The sequence below is a fragment of the Mauremys mutica genome, chromosome 9 (assembly GCF_020497125.1).
Source record: "Mauremys mutica isolate MM-2020 ecotype Southern chromosome 9, ASM2049712v1, whole genome shotgun sequence".
NCBI classification, from domain to species: domain Eukaryota; kingdom Metazoa; phylum Chordata; order Testudines; family Geoemydidae; genus Mauremys; species Mauremys mutica.
In genome coordinates this window covers 65,376,515-65,391,150 of record NC_059080.1, presented here as the reverse complement: position 1 = coordinate 65,391,150, position 14,636 = coordinate 65,376,515, and the positions used below count along the sequence as shown (strand labels likewise).

The window sequence follows — 14,636 nt, the reverse complement described above, 5'->3', positions numbered from 1 at the left end:
CTCAGTGATTCCTTCTAGGTATGGAAGATAATTTTTAATACCTGGTTCAAGCCTTACACAGCATTCCTCCTTATAGCATTGCTGCTCCGTGTCCCTGCAGCCCAGAGAACATAACAGCCATACTGGTCCACCGAGCCCAACATCCTGTCTGCTGACAGTGGCCGATGCCAGGTGCCCCAGAGGGAGTGAACCTAACAGGCAATGATCAAGTGATCTCTCTCCTGCCATCCATCTCCACTGGCTGACAAATAGAGGCTAGGGACACTATTCCTTACCCATCCTGGCTAATAGTCATTAATGGACTTAACCTATATGAATTTATCTAGTTCTCCTTTAAACCCTGTTATAATCCTAGTCTTCACAACCTCCTCAGGCAAGGAGTTCCACAGGTTGACTGTGCGCTGCGTGAAGAACTTCCTTTTGTTTGTTTTAAACCTGCTGCCTATTAATTTCATTTGATGGCCCCTAGTTCTTATATTATAGGAACAAGTAAGTAATTTTTCTTTATTCACTTTCTCCACACCACTCTTGATTTTTATATACCTCTATCATATCCCCCCTTAGTCTCCTTTTTTCCAAGCTGAAAAGTCCTAGCCTCTTTAATGTCTCCTCATATGGGACCCGTTCCAACCCCCTAAGCATTTTAGTTGCCCTTCTCTGAACCTTTTCTAATGAGAGAACAACAGACAACAGGAAGGTTTTCCCCAATTTTAAAAAGTTTTAGCCCTCCCATTGGCTCTTTTGGTCAGGTGCTTCCCCCCCCCTTTTTTTTTTTTTGGTACCTATGCAGGGAGGCTTTTTAACCCTTTACAGGTAAAGCAAGTAGAGAACAGCTACCAAGAGGCATTTTACAGCTAGCTGGCTGGCTGGGTGTCCATAAAAAGTAGCTCCACCCTCTCCCGCGTTTATATCACCTTCCTTAGGCCTGGTCTACACTACGAGTTTAGGTCGAATTTAGCAGCGCTAAATCGAATTAATCCTGCACCCGTCTACACAACAAAGCCATTTACTTCAACATAAAGGGCTCTTAAAATTGATTTCTGTACTCTTCCCCGACGAGGGGAGTAGTGCTGAAATCGACATTGCCGGTTCGAATTAGGGTTAGTGTGGACGCAATTCGATGGTATTGGTCTCTGGGAGCTATCCCACAGTGCACCATTGTGACCGCTCTGGACAGCAATCTGAACTCAGATGCACTGGCCAGGTAGACAGGAAAAGCCTCAAACTTTTGAATTTAATTTCCTGTTTGCCCAGTGTGGAGAGCTCATCAGCACAGGTGACCATGCAGTCCCAGAATCGAAAAAGAGCTCCAGCATGGACTGTATGGGAGATACTTGATCTGATCACTGTATGGTGAGAGGATTCCGTGGTAGCAGAACTACATTCCAAAAGATGGAATGCCAAAACATTTGAAAAAGTCTCCAGGGGCATGATGGAGAGAGGACACAATAGGGACTTAGTACAGTGCCGCGTGAAAGTTAAGGAGCTCAGGCAAGCCTACCAGAAAACCAAAGAAGCAAATGGACAGTCTGGTGCAGAGCTGCAGACTTGCCACTTCTATGCTGAGCTGCATACAATTCTAGGGGGGCTGCCACCACTACCCCCGCAACTGTGGATTCCGAGGAGGGGGTACTCTCAGCCATACCTGAGGATTTCGCGGACGGGGAGGAGGAGAATAATAATAAATGATAACAATTATTGGAGATAGGTATATCTCCTAGAACTGGAAGGAGGAGGACGAGCTTGGGGAGAACAGTGTGCTGTGTGCTCTCCACAACAGCCAGGATCTTTTTCTTAGCCTCACTGAAGTAGCCTCCCAACCATCCCAAGGCGGTAACCCAGACCATGAAGCCATGGAAGGGACCTCTGGTGAGTGTACCTTTGGAAATATTACACATGGTTTAAAAGCAAGCTTTTTTTTTTTTTTAATGATTAATTTACCCTGAGGACTTGGGATGCCTTCGCGGCCAGTACAGCTACTGGAAAAGTCTGTTAACGTGTCTGGGGATGGAGCAGAAATCCTCTAGGGACATCTCCATGAAGCTCTTCTGCAAAGGCTTTTGGAGTACCTCCAGAAGGTTTCTGGGCAGCGCAGCCTTATTTCGTCCTCCATGGTAGGACACTTTACCACGCCATGCTAGTGGCAAGTAATCTGGTATCATTGCATGACAAAGCATGGCAGCGTATCGTCCCGGTGTTTGCTGGCATTCAAGCAACATCCGTTCTTTATCCCGCTGTGTTATCCTCAGGAGAGTGATATCATTCATGGTAACCTGGTTGAAATACAGAAATTTTAATTAAGGGGACAGATGTGTCCATTCCTATGAGGTTGTTTGCCTGTGGCTGAAAAGAAATCCTTCCCTGTGGTTAGCCAAGCGGCGAGCATTGGTGCTGAGCTGTTGGTGTTTGGCTAGCAGGGATCTTCCCTGATACCAGCCACGCAGTGGGGGGAGGGGTAAAGTGATCATCTCAGAGAATTGGATTGGGGGGAGGGGGTTAGTTTGGTTTCTGCTGCTGCACGTTAACATGAAAACGGCAGCACTCAACGGGCTCTGCTTGGTACGTGGGAAAGGAGGGCGCTGCTTTATGAAGGTCGCAGAAGCCGAAAGACAATGGCTTACCATGGCCGCATGCAAGCTGAATTCTATTGCCCCGCCCTGCATCTGTGATCTCTAACACCAAAGCCACAGGCACTCAATATTAAGATGCAAAATGTGACCTTGTACCGAAGTCACATGTGCTATGTGATGTGAATAGTGTTGTTCACCGTGAAAGAGTACACACATTGTTCTCTCCTTTTTTTTCCTCCCACAGCTGCAAATTTTTCAAGCCTCCCTCCTCCGTCCCGAAGGCTATCTAAGATAAGGTGGTGAAAAAAACGCACACGAAGTGAAATTTTCTCTGAAATAATGCAATCAACCTGCAGTGGAAGAGTTCATTTGAATGAGCTGGAAGGACACAGTATCACAGTACAGGAAAGCGGCCAACCAACGTGAGGCCAGGAGGGATGAATGCGAGGCCAGGAGGGATGCTCAAGATGAGAGGTGGCAGCAGGAAGATCAGAGGAGGCAGGATGGAACGCTGCAGCTACTGTGGGATCAAACGGACATGCTCCAGCATCTGGTGGAGCTTCAGGAACGGCAGCAGGATCACAGAGTGCCACTGCAGCCCCTGTATAACCGCCCTCTTTCCCCCCCCCCCCCCATGTTCCATAGCCTCCTCACCCAGATGCCCAAGAATGTGGGGATGGGGGGAAGAGGCTCTGTGCACCCTCCCACTCCGCCCCAGTGGACAGCCCAAGCAAAAGGCTGTCATTCAACAAGTTTTGAAGTGGCCTTTTCCTTCCTTTCCTCCTCCCATATCCCACCCGGGCTACCGTGTCAGTTCTCTCCCTATTTTTATAATCAATCAATAAAGAACACATGGTTTTTAAATGATAGTGACTTTATTTCCTTTGAAAACAAGCTGTGATCGAAGGGGGGAGGGTGGGTGGCTTACAGGGAATGAGTCAATGAAGGGGGCAGGCTTTCATCAAGGACAAACAAACAGAACTCTCACACCGTAGCCTGGCCAGTCATGAAACTGGTTTTCAAAGCTTCTCTGATGTGCAGCGCATCCTGGTGTGCTCTTGTAACTGCCCTGGTGTCTGGCTGCGCATAATCAGCGGCCAGGTGATTTGCTTCAACCTCCCACCCTGCCATAAATGTCTCCCCCTTACTCTCTCTCAGAGATTGTGGAGCACACAGCAAGCAGCAATAACAATGGGAATATTGGTTTGGCTGAGGTCTAAGCGAGTCAGTAACGTGCGCCAGCAACCCTTTAAACATCCAAATGCACACTCTACCACCATTCTGCACTTGCTCAGCCTATAGTTGAACAGCTCCTGACTGCTGTCCAGGCTGCCTGTGTATGGCTTCATGAGCCAGGGCATTAAGGGGTAGGCTGGGTCCCCAAGGATAACTATAGGCATGTCAATATCCCCAACGGTTATTTTCTGGTCTGGGAAGTAAATCCCTTGCTGCAGCCGCTTAAACAGAGTAGTGTTCCTGAAGACGTGAGCGTCATGAACCTTTCCCGGCCATCCCACATTGATGTTGGTGAAACGTCTCTTGTAATCCCCCAGTGCTTGCAGCACCATTGAAAAGTACCCCTTGCAGTTTATGTACTGGCTGCCCTGGTGCTCCAGTGCCAAGATGGGGATATGGGTTCCATCTATCACCCCACCACAGTTAGGGAATCCCATTGCAGCAAAGCCATCTACTATGACCTGCACATGTCCCAGAGTCACTACCTTTGGTAGCAGCAGCTCAGTGATTGTGCTGGCTACTTGCATCACAGCAGCACCCACAGTAGATCTGGCCACTCCAAACTGATTCCCGACTGACCAGTAGCTGTCTGGCATTACAGACTTCCACAGGGTTATTGCCACTCACTTCTCAACTATGAGGGCTGCTCTCATTTTGGGGTCTTTGCGATTCAAGGCAGGGGTAAGCAAGTCCCAAAGTTCCATGAAAGTGGCCCTACGCATACAGAAGTTTCGCAGCCACTGGGACTCGTCCCACACCTGCAACACTATGCGGTCCCACCAGTCTGTCCTTGTTTCCTGGGCCCAGAATTGGTGTTCCACGGCATGAACCTGCCCCATTAACACTATGATCTCCAAAGTGCTGGGGCCCATGGTTTGAGAGAACTGTGTCCATGTCCTCATCACTCTCATCGCTGCGCTGCCGCCTCCTTGCCTGGTTTTGCAGGTTCTAGTGAAGCGTAAACCGCACAATCATGCGTGAGGTGTTTACAATGCTCATGGCTGCTGCGTTGAGCTGAGCGGGCTCCATGCTTGCCGTGGTATGGCGTCCGCACAGGTAACCCAGGAAAATAGGCACAAAACAGTTGTCTGCTGTTGCTTGCACAGAGGGAGGGGGAGGAGGCCTGACGACATGTAGCCAGAACCACCTGTGACAATGTTTTTTGCCTCATCAGGCATTGGGATCTCAACCCAGAATTCCAGTGGGTGGGGGAGACTGCGGGAACTATGGGATAGCTACCCGCAGTGCAATGCTCCGGAAGTCGATGCTAGCCTTGGTACTATGGACGCACACGGCTGAATTAATGTGCTTAGTGTGGCTGCATGCACTCGACTTTATACAATGTTTCCAAAAATCGATTTCTGTAAAATCGGAATAATCTCATAGTGTAGACATACCCTTTATCTGAAATAAGGTGCCTAGTCTAAGGTCTGGTCTACACTACAGACATATATTGGTATAATTACATTGCTCAGGGGTGCAAAAAACACACACACCTGATCAACATAGGTTGGTATAACTCCCTGTCTAGACAGCACTATGTCAGCAGGAGACATTCTCCCACCGACACAGCTACCATCTCTCGGGGAAGTGAGTTAACTAAGCCTACTGAAGAGCTTTCTCCCATCAGCTCTTAGAGCATCTTCATTCATGCACTGCAGCAGTGCTGTGCTCATGCAGTGTGTTAACTTTACACATGCCCTAAACAACATGAGTAGTATTTTCAGAAGTGCTTAGCATTGGCCAAAGTGCTCCTGTAGAAATCAATGGGAATTGAGCCCTTTTGAAATTCTCACCCTTCTTGTTTTGCTCTCTTTGTGTACTGGAAAAGGGGACTTTCTACTTCTGTGTCTTTTTCTTTTTCATCCCAACTCCCTCTTTGTTCCTCTCATCTTCCCCTTCTCACTTTGCTCAGTCCGACTGGGCAAGGGACTGGAGTGCAGCTCCTGCTCATCCTCCAAATGTGAGAGGGTGAGGATTCTTCATAGTAGGTATGTGATGAATTTGATGGTGGTGTTCTGCAAAATGCAAGAGAGATCACAGCCGTGGATTTGGGATTTCTCACAAACTGAGCATAAAAACCAAGTTGTGGTGAGATGTAAAATCCACTTTGAAAATACACTAAGCACAGCTTGGATTCACTAGCAAAGCTAGCATTTCAGAACTGTAGAGTGAACTCTTTAGCAGAGCCAATATTGTGGACTTTTTATAAATATTTCCAAAAAGCTATTCAAAGCTCTCCTGTCCCACTAAAAAAAAAAAAAAATAAGTGGTAACTCTTGAGCATTTAATGGACCAAACCATCCTTTTGCATAGTCTAAGTAAAACCTTCAGGACGTGACATTGGGGAGGAAATCTCTGTGAAGATTCCCCCCACACATGTTGTCCTGGCAGAAGGATGATGCTTGTAGAAAAGGATACAGGTCATGCCCTCAAACCTTGGGGATCTATACAAGCCTAGGGGACTCTGTGCAGAGACATTGGGTGGGATACCCAGGGGAGCTTAAGTGTATAACTGCTACTGGAGGTGCCCAAATCCAAAACTTTGATCCTCAAAACCCCCTCTTTAGCTGTTACCAGTCTCTGGGTGCCTATGTTTGTCAATGGGAATGTGTGTGGCTGTCTCAGTCTTGACGGCATTGAACAGCTTGGTGGCTAGCATGCCTCAGCCCCAGCAAGATACACAAAGTAGGCATTCCCCACCCTATCTCGCTGCAGAATCCAAGATGTGCTCTCACACTGCTGTAATACAAGTCTATTGGATCGGCCCTTGAACAAAATACAGCCAGAGGAGTTGGTAGTGCCCCCTTATACTCACTTACCCAGTGCTTAGCGTATCCACCCAGAATGAGAGAGAGACAGGTCAAAATACCTACTCTACCTAACGTGGAACAGGGATTTAAACCCAGGCCTTTCCCCTCCCAGATGAGTGCTCCCACTACTGTGCTATGGAGTTCATCTTTCTCTGCCCCAGTGAATACAAAGTGCAAGAGCTTCAGCAGGGGATGGCTGGAGAGAGAGACACACCATAATTGGTCTTTCCAAGATAGAATATTAATTATATCCGAGCAACTTCATATCTATTTCAAAACTGCCAGGAGAATTTGAATGCTCAATTACCATTAATTTCATTGGGTGTCTGAATTCCTTTGGATGCTTCATTCTCTGCATACTTCACTTCAATGTGTGAAGCAGAAATTCACATCTGTGAGGGGGTGTAATGCTAGAGGTCATAGGATTTACACAACAGGATTTACCTAGAGTAGTATTTGCAGTAGTATATGCTTTTTACAAAAAAAACCCCCAAAACTGATAGTGTAAATCATAACTTTTTTTTATTCAAAAAATAATTAGAATGGGATGAAAATGAGGTAAAAGGCACAATCTTACAATTGTTACCAATTCTGGCTAATAAAACTTACAATTGATAATCAATGAAAGTCATGCAGAAATATTTAAATCAGAAAGGAAGAGTTGTTAACCATTATATTAAGCCGGTTTAAACAAGACTTACACTGAAAGGAGATAAACTCTGCCAGGCATGGAATGCTTGTCCCATGTTGTGGGTATTGATATTCAGCATCCATATATGTAACTAGCTGCTGCATTGTTCTGGAATAAAATGTGCAGAACCACTACAGGTGGTCAACATTCCACTTAGTGGCCTCCACTATACGCCTCTCAAATTCACAGGTCAAAATAGACTGTTTCTGTCACTCAGGAAGTATGCACGTGGTTATCCTAGCTACACTCCAAGAAGTGTATTGTTGAGTTTACAAAATGATTATATTTGGCTTCTGGCTGACTGCTGACTTCTTGAATTATGCTTTCATAAGTGCATAACTTGGAATCCTAGCAGGCGCATTGACTGCTGCAATCCATTTGATAGTTCATTTTAGGCCAAACATCCAAAATATGTAAATTATAATGAATAGTTCTCATTTTGCCAGCATTCTTAAATTTCTCATGTATCAAATCTACTTCTGAATTTAATAAAGCTTACATGGCATCTTCGATCAACAAATAAGGACTGGCCATATTAGTATTGACACCACTGACAAAGAGGAGGCCAAAAGTTGTACACGTTTTAGCATGTTGAGTTGGGGACTCTCTTTCCAGTTGGGTGTGGTCAAAGGATTATTATGATAGTGTAAACTGGATGTTCTGTTGCCTTAAATGCACCTATGCTCATATGTACCCCTTCACTATATTTTTGACTGTATCACAGTGACTCTTCCATGTGATGCAATGCTAATAACTTCTAGGCCAGTCTACACTACCACTCATGTCGGTACAATTTATGTCACTCGGGGGTGTGAATAAGCCACCCATCTGAGTGACGTAAATTACACCGACCTAAGCTCTGGTGGGACAGTGCTATGTCTGTGGGGGAAATTCTCCCACCAACACAGTAGTAACTGATTTATTATGCCAACAGGAGAGTTCTCTTTCATCAGCATAGAGCGTCTTCACCGGATGTGCTACAGCAGAGCAGCTGCATCAGTGCAGCTGCACCATTGTAGCGCTTCTAGTGTGGAGTAGTCCTTTGTGGTGCATTCTTCCCAAGTGTCTGGCATCTTGAAGCTGGAGGCCATCCAAAACCTGCAAATATTTCTGCATATGAAGGTTCTGCTTTGGAATAGGCACATTTAAGGATGTGTAGAGCAGAATTTTCAGCTTATGTAGCAGCAGCAGAGCAGCCAAAGTGGATAAGAGAGGTGACTGGAGGGAAGGAAGAGTCTCCTCAGGGTGAAAGAGCATTTAAGGTTTCCTAAGAGTTCCCTAAAAACTTACTGTTTACTGTTGCTGTTATTGGGCATGATCTTGTATGGCAGCAACTCTGTAAACAGTAAAATGCAATAAATGCACCACTGTATCAGGAGAATAATGTGGAAGTCCCATCAATGCATAGCCTTTAAATCAACTATGTATGGAGTGGGAGGGTTCAAACAGTGAAGCAGAGAACATAAGCAATGTCTGCTTTTGTTGGCTAGAATAGTGTCATATACATCTAAATCAGATTTCCTAAGAAGCAAACTTTATTTTTACTTTTAGAATATTTATTCATTCTTTTTAAGTCACTGGATTAAAATGTCTTGGGAGGGAATTTGTGCATAATTTTCAAGGTTTAAATATTTTACTTGTAATTTCTGCCTCCCATATGGTCATGGCTTTCTGTGATTTTTGTTTTGCCAAGAGGACTGTGGCAGTTACCAACAATAATATGCCCATTTCAATAAGCATCTGTTTGTTCAGGCTAATATGCTGTGCCTTATATATGTTAGTGTAACTTTAGCGCCCTCGTGGCCAAGATGGAGTCTGCTCTGCAGGCAGCTCTGGCCAAGAGACAGCGCGCGCAGGAATGCAGCAGGAGAAATCCCTTCCACCCCAGGGGCACCTGTTCCAAACCCCCCAGAGTGAACACACACCCCCACAGGAAAAGTACAATGGATATAACAAAGGGAGATATTTATTTACAGAGGGCTGGGAGGAGAAAAACAACAAGGAGAAATATAGGGGGAGCAGTAAAACAGGGCTGCATTCAAACCAAGGCCCCACGGACCCAGTGGTAGCACAGTCTGACAGGGCAGACACTAAGCAATGTGTCTGCGCACAGAGTTCAGGAGGCCTGAGCAAAGTTCCAGTGCGGTGGTGAGTCTTTGGTGCTCCTGGTCGTCTTCGGCGCCAGTGAACTCTCCCCAGCAAACCCCTCCGGTGCCCTCTTCTGCGGCTCTCTGCAAAGCCACACAGAGCGGCCACCTCCCCACTTAACTATCTAACAGCCTCCCTCCTTATTCCCAGTGCAGAGTCACAAGCCCCAGTACTCACAGCCCCAGGCAGCTCCGGGCAGCCGTGATACTGGGTCCAGCTCCGGCCTGTCCTTCTCGGGTGATTCCCCCCGGCACAGGGCTCCTCCTGGCTCCTGTCCTGGGCTGTCCCCGATCGGGCCTGTCCTCCTCAGGCCTCCTGCAGGTTCTCTCTGCTTCCTTCTCCAGGGCCAGCCACGCTGCTTCTCCTCTCTCTCCCTCCAGCTCCAGCCCTGCCCCCTGGAGTTTCCCTCCTTTTTCTTACTCTCCCCCTCCCCCTTGGGAAAAAGATTTAAAGGGGCCATGCTCTCTAGACCCCAAAGGGGTTACATTAGTTTAATTAAAAAATAGCTTGTGTACTGTGAAGATGTTATGTGAATTTGTTAAAGCAGTCTTAAGGGTACTATCTAAGTCTAATGTACTTAATATAGGATCAAGGCTTAAGAGTTAAGGTTGAAACTGAATCCTTAACGCTCAGTGGCATTGTCTAGGTGTTGCAACTTATTTGCTCCCATGCTGAAAAAAGGCTCTTACTCAAGTAAAAACTGTGTTAAATATTAATAATTTCACCGTCTGCTTGATTGTTTTGTCTTCAGCATTTTTATTGTGATTTAGTCCGGAAAGAGATTTACTTGTAGCTCTTTCCTTGTATGAGGGGGAAAAAAACATAGATGTGTTTTATTGTGGAAATCCATCTGGTGAATTTAGCAACTAGAATTTATTCTGGCTTATTCTTGGGATAGATTGCTGGGTGCAGAGCACTTTTGAAGTGCTCAGTGTCATTACTTAGGTTGACATCAATAGAAATCTTGCCTTTTACTATAATAGCAGCAGACGTAGGCCCTAGTGCAAATGTTAACAATTACTCTGTCTTAACTAATCTAGTTCTGGGTGGGTAGCCTTTCTCTAGATTCAGCTGAATCTTGTATGTACATAGTAGGCACTTCAAAAACCATTATGGTTCATTCCTGAGTACACTCTTTAAACTTGCACAAAAGTATGGTGGTCTCATTTCTAGAAATGCCTGAGTCTGACTCTTCAGCGTAATACTTCCTTAAAGCATGACACCAGTATATTTAAGGAGTTTTAGGATGTTTTAGTGTTCAGAACACACTCATTGTTCTTCATACTTCCAGCAGAACCATGTGGGCTTAAAGAAGCCAAAAAAGTCATTCAGCCATTGTACAGTGGAAAGCTGTGGACACAAGTAACAGGTAATCGAAGTTCTTTGAATATAAAGAATATGTGGTCTCAGTGGGATATGGTTTTTAACTTTTTATAATTTTAATCAACCTCATCCTGAGTGCACTGCTGCACTGCCATACTTCACCCATGCAGTACCAGCTAGTGCCTTCTCTAGTGGGTACAGTAGTCCCTTAATTTCTGATGCAATCAACATTTGGGAAATATTTAGCTTGACAGTCTTTCACTTGAGAATGAGAATATTGATCATTCACTAATAAAAATTGTCCTTGTTACCAAAGAGCATTGCAACATCTAAACAAAGTAAAGAAGGCTGGTTTTCTGCAGCTTTTAGAGCTTGTAGCTTTTCCTGCAGAGAGCAGGCAGTTTAGATGCAGTTCCTGATGTTTAAAATTATTACAATTTAAATTTTAAAACTTAAAATAAGAAAACTCCCATTGCTTTCAGTGGGAGCAGTTAGGCCAATGCTGAACACTTTTTTAAAAATCCCACTCACTTGAATTGTTCCTACTATAAATTTGCAATAATCTCTGAAAAGCAAAATTACATGTTAAGGTGGAAAGATAATTCAGCAAGTATGTGGAAATCTATCAAGACTGTGCATAGCCTTTTATACTAGTTGGAGCACATATTATCTCCTGTCCAATGAGGTTTAAATGCAAGAGGTTTTATAAAATACTTAGCTACACAAGCAGTTTTTGCAGCTAATACATCTTTTTAAACTAGATATTTTTACATGTGTACAGAGGACCATCTTAGATTTCATATATGAAACTTTTTCAAAATATATCTATAGCAGGGAACTGGTGCAAAAGCACCTCATGGTACCCTGGCTCAGCCAGCTCCAATCAAGAGAAATAGATTGGGGCTGGTGAAACAGACCTGATGCCTGGCCTGGGGATTGGCTCCACCTGTGGGCCTGACAAGCCAGCAGTTATAAGGGTTGGGAGCCAGCAGAAAAGCCAGCCAGGGTAAGGTCAGTCTCCTAGCTGACTGTAGGAAAAGGGGGAACTAACCCTGCATGCCTTGTATATAGCTTAACGCTGGTCGTGGGAAAACTCTGTGTGTAAATAAAGCCATGGGTGCTGCATAACTGGAGGCCTCTCTGCACTTTATTGGGACAGCTAGTGGGTCCAGGAAGGGGGGCGGGGCATTGGACCCGGTTACAATATCTTCATAATTTTGTCAATAGACATGTACTATAATTTTTTCTTTTCAACCACCAGCAAATCAATCCATTGGTGCAAATCTGGGGAGGAGACAGTTTAACGACAACGGTAAATTTAGCTGCAGACATAGGTAGCATACATTTGTCAGCAATTTTTTGTAAATACTGGGGACTGAAAATAAGGTTATAATGGAAATGATGCAACCTTAACTATAGCAGTTTCTGTCTGGTACTTGCTATAAAGCTGAATACATATTCTTGTTATTTGATAGCAATTACAATTGATGTGGTAACAATCTCTTTCCCATTAGCTTTATTTTGTATAGCAACTGTGTTACTATAGATTCAGTGGTATGGGAGGAAGCACTTGAAATTGCTGTCTTGAATTAATGCCCTAGGATGCTGCAGTCTTTTTATTTTTTTCTTTCAGTGAGCCATTTACAGCATCAATAATTGGCTTGCATTTCCTATCTTAAAACCCATAGCAGGAATCAACAGTTTAATTATGTCCACTCAGATGCATCTCTCTCCAGCAATGTTAAATGATTGCCGATGGTTTTTTATTATTATTATTATTATTTATTTCATTTTTTATTTAACATGCAACCTAACACAGCCAAATTTGGCTGGTAGAGGATGGTGGATAAAGAAAAATCAAGCTAAATGATAGGGATGTCACTGGAGTACAACTCTCGTCAATGAACTATCAATATTTCTATTCTAAGCCTATGCTCTAAGATGTTGAGACAGAGTTGATAGGAGCTTTTCACAATTATTGCCTGCAAAGGAAAGCACTAGGAAAAAATCTGTCTATACAAGCCATCTATATATTTTATTCCTAGCTTTTGGCTACCAGTATCTCTATAAAATAGCTGGGAAACAGGGGAGCTAACGAGACATGGTTCTAGCTCTGTGAGCAAAGGGAAGTGTATGGGTATGCCCATCTGACCACTGCATGGCGTGCCTGGCAGGATCACTTTCATGGCAATGCTCAGAATGCTTTGTTAACTCACATAATTGGTCCATACCACGGTTGAACTCTTAAGCCAAGGAAACCCAAAATGTTTGGGCCCATATGTGCATGCCAGCTTGCTTTTCTCCTTGTTCCAGATTAGGAGTTTTCCAAGAGAGAAACGTTGGTTTAGGTGAGTAATTAAAAGTCAGCCTGGGGCTCTTTCTCTTCCTACAAATATATGTAAAGTCGGTTAAACTATTCCCAGGTGATCAGCAAGCGAAAGTTCTCTGTACTACCTGGGAAAACCATGGTTAAGAGAGAGAACATAATGAGGAATGATAGACACAGAGAAAGGAAAAGACTGACAGAATGGAGGGCAGGTGTGCCAGTAGTGCAGTGGCATCACATGTTAGGCTGGAACAGCTTTTTCCCTTTAGGATAGCAAAGGCTAGAAGCCCTGTAGATGCAGTATAACCACCCATGGCGGGAGGGGAGCAGAGCACTCCCTGTCTGTCTCTTCTGCCTGACTAAAGGAACAATGCTCATGGACAGGGAGGGAGCCATGTCTAACTGTTCTGACTGGGGAGAGTATGTGCAGCTGCAGCTTAGTGATGGAGAATGTACATTATCCCATCCTCAAAAGGAGACCAGGAGATGCTCAGGACAAATGCTTGAGGCAGGTAATTGCATGAAATCCCAAATGGAGAAGGAGAGGGAAAGAGACTCAGAGAAAAGAGGAATGAGGTAAAAGAAATGAAGAGAAGCTAAGGGTTCATCTATACTGCAATAAAAGATCCGTGACTGACCTGGGTCATCTGACTTGGGCTTGTGAGGTTTGAGCTGTGAGGCTAAAAATTGCATTGTATACATATCTAAGAGCCTGAGCCCAAACTTCTATGATACTACTTTTAGCCCTGCAAACCTGAGTCATTGGATCACAATGGTCCCTTCTGGTCTTAAAGCCTTTGAAACCCCAGGTCTGTGGCTTGGTGCTTTGGGTTTTTTATTACAATGTAGACATACCCTATTTGTTTCATGTGCAGATGCTTCTGTGATTGGGGGCTGAAAGAAACCCACGTTCAAGAACCAGAGGGATAGCCATGTTAGTCTGTATCCACAAAAACAACAAGGAGTCCATGGCGCCTTAAAGACTAACAGATTTATTTGGGCATAAGCTTTCATAGGTAAAAAACCCCAGTTCTTCAGATGCATGGAGTGAAAATTACAGACGCAGGCATAAATATACTGACACATGAAGAGAAGGGAGTTACCTTACAAGTGGAGAACCAGTGTTGACAAGGCCAATACAGTCAGAGTGGATGTGGTCCACTCCAAATAATTGATGAGGAGGTGTCTGAATGGATAACCAAAGTGATTCAGAAACAATGGTTCCCTCCCACAGCTTGGGGATTTCCCACTTGAGAGCCTAAACAAAGATTTTCTCCTCTTCCAAAAACTAACTATAGACAAATGAAATTAAAGCCTTGATTACAACTGCTGTTTGAATATGTTAACATTCATTTCCTTGATCAATGGATACTGAAGGCAATGATGTTGCTATAAAAAAAATTATGCTTAACTTTGCTATGACCTCTTCAGAAGCTTGAAATACACATTTTTCCTTAGTCTGTACAATCTGGTTAACACTGACATTTTTTCCCTGTTCTCTGAATGGAGTCAACATTAATTAGCATGGC

General features: G+C 44.4%; 1 protein-coding gene across 7 annotated transcripts in view; it reads left to right on the top strand.

Annotated features, from left to right (window-relative positions):
• The window catches only part of SPSB4 (splA/ryanodine receptor domain and SOCS box containing 4), a 209,914-nt gene that overhangs the window by 39,745 nt on the left and 155,533 nt on the right, over positions 1-14,636 (top strand). For 2 of the 7 annotated variants that reach the window (XM_045031485.1, XM_045031483.1), the window contains exons 2-3: positions 10,750-10,827; positions 12,043-12,093. The exons of the other annotated variants lie outside the window; for them this stretch is intronic. The gene's annotated coding sequence lies outside the window, so the exon portion shown is untranslated. The remainder of the gene's footprint in view (positions 1-10,749; positions 10,828-12,042; positions 12,094-14,636) is intronic. 7 annotated transcript variants of the gene reach the window in all.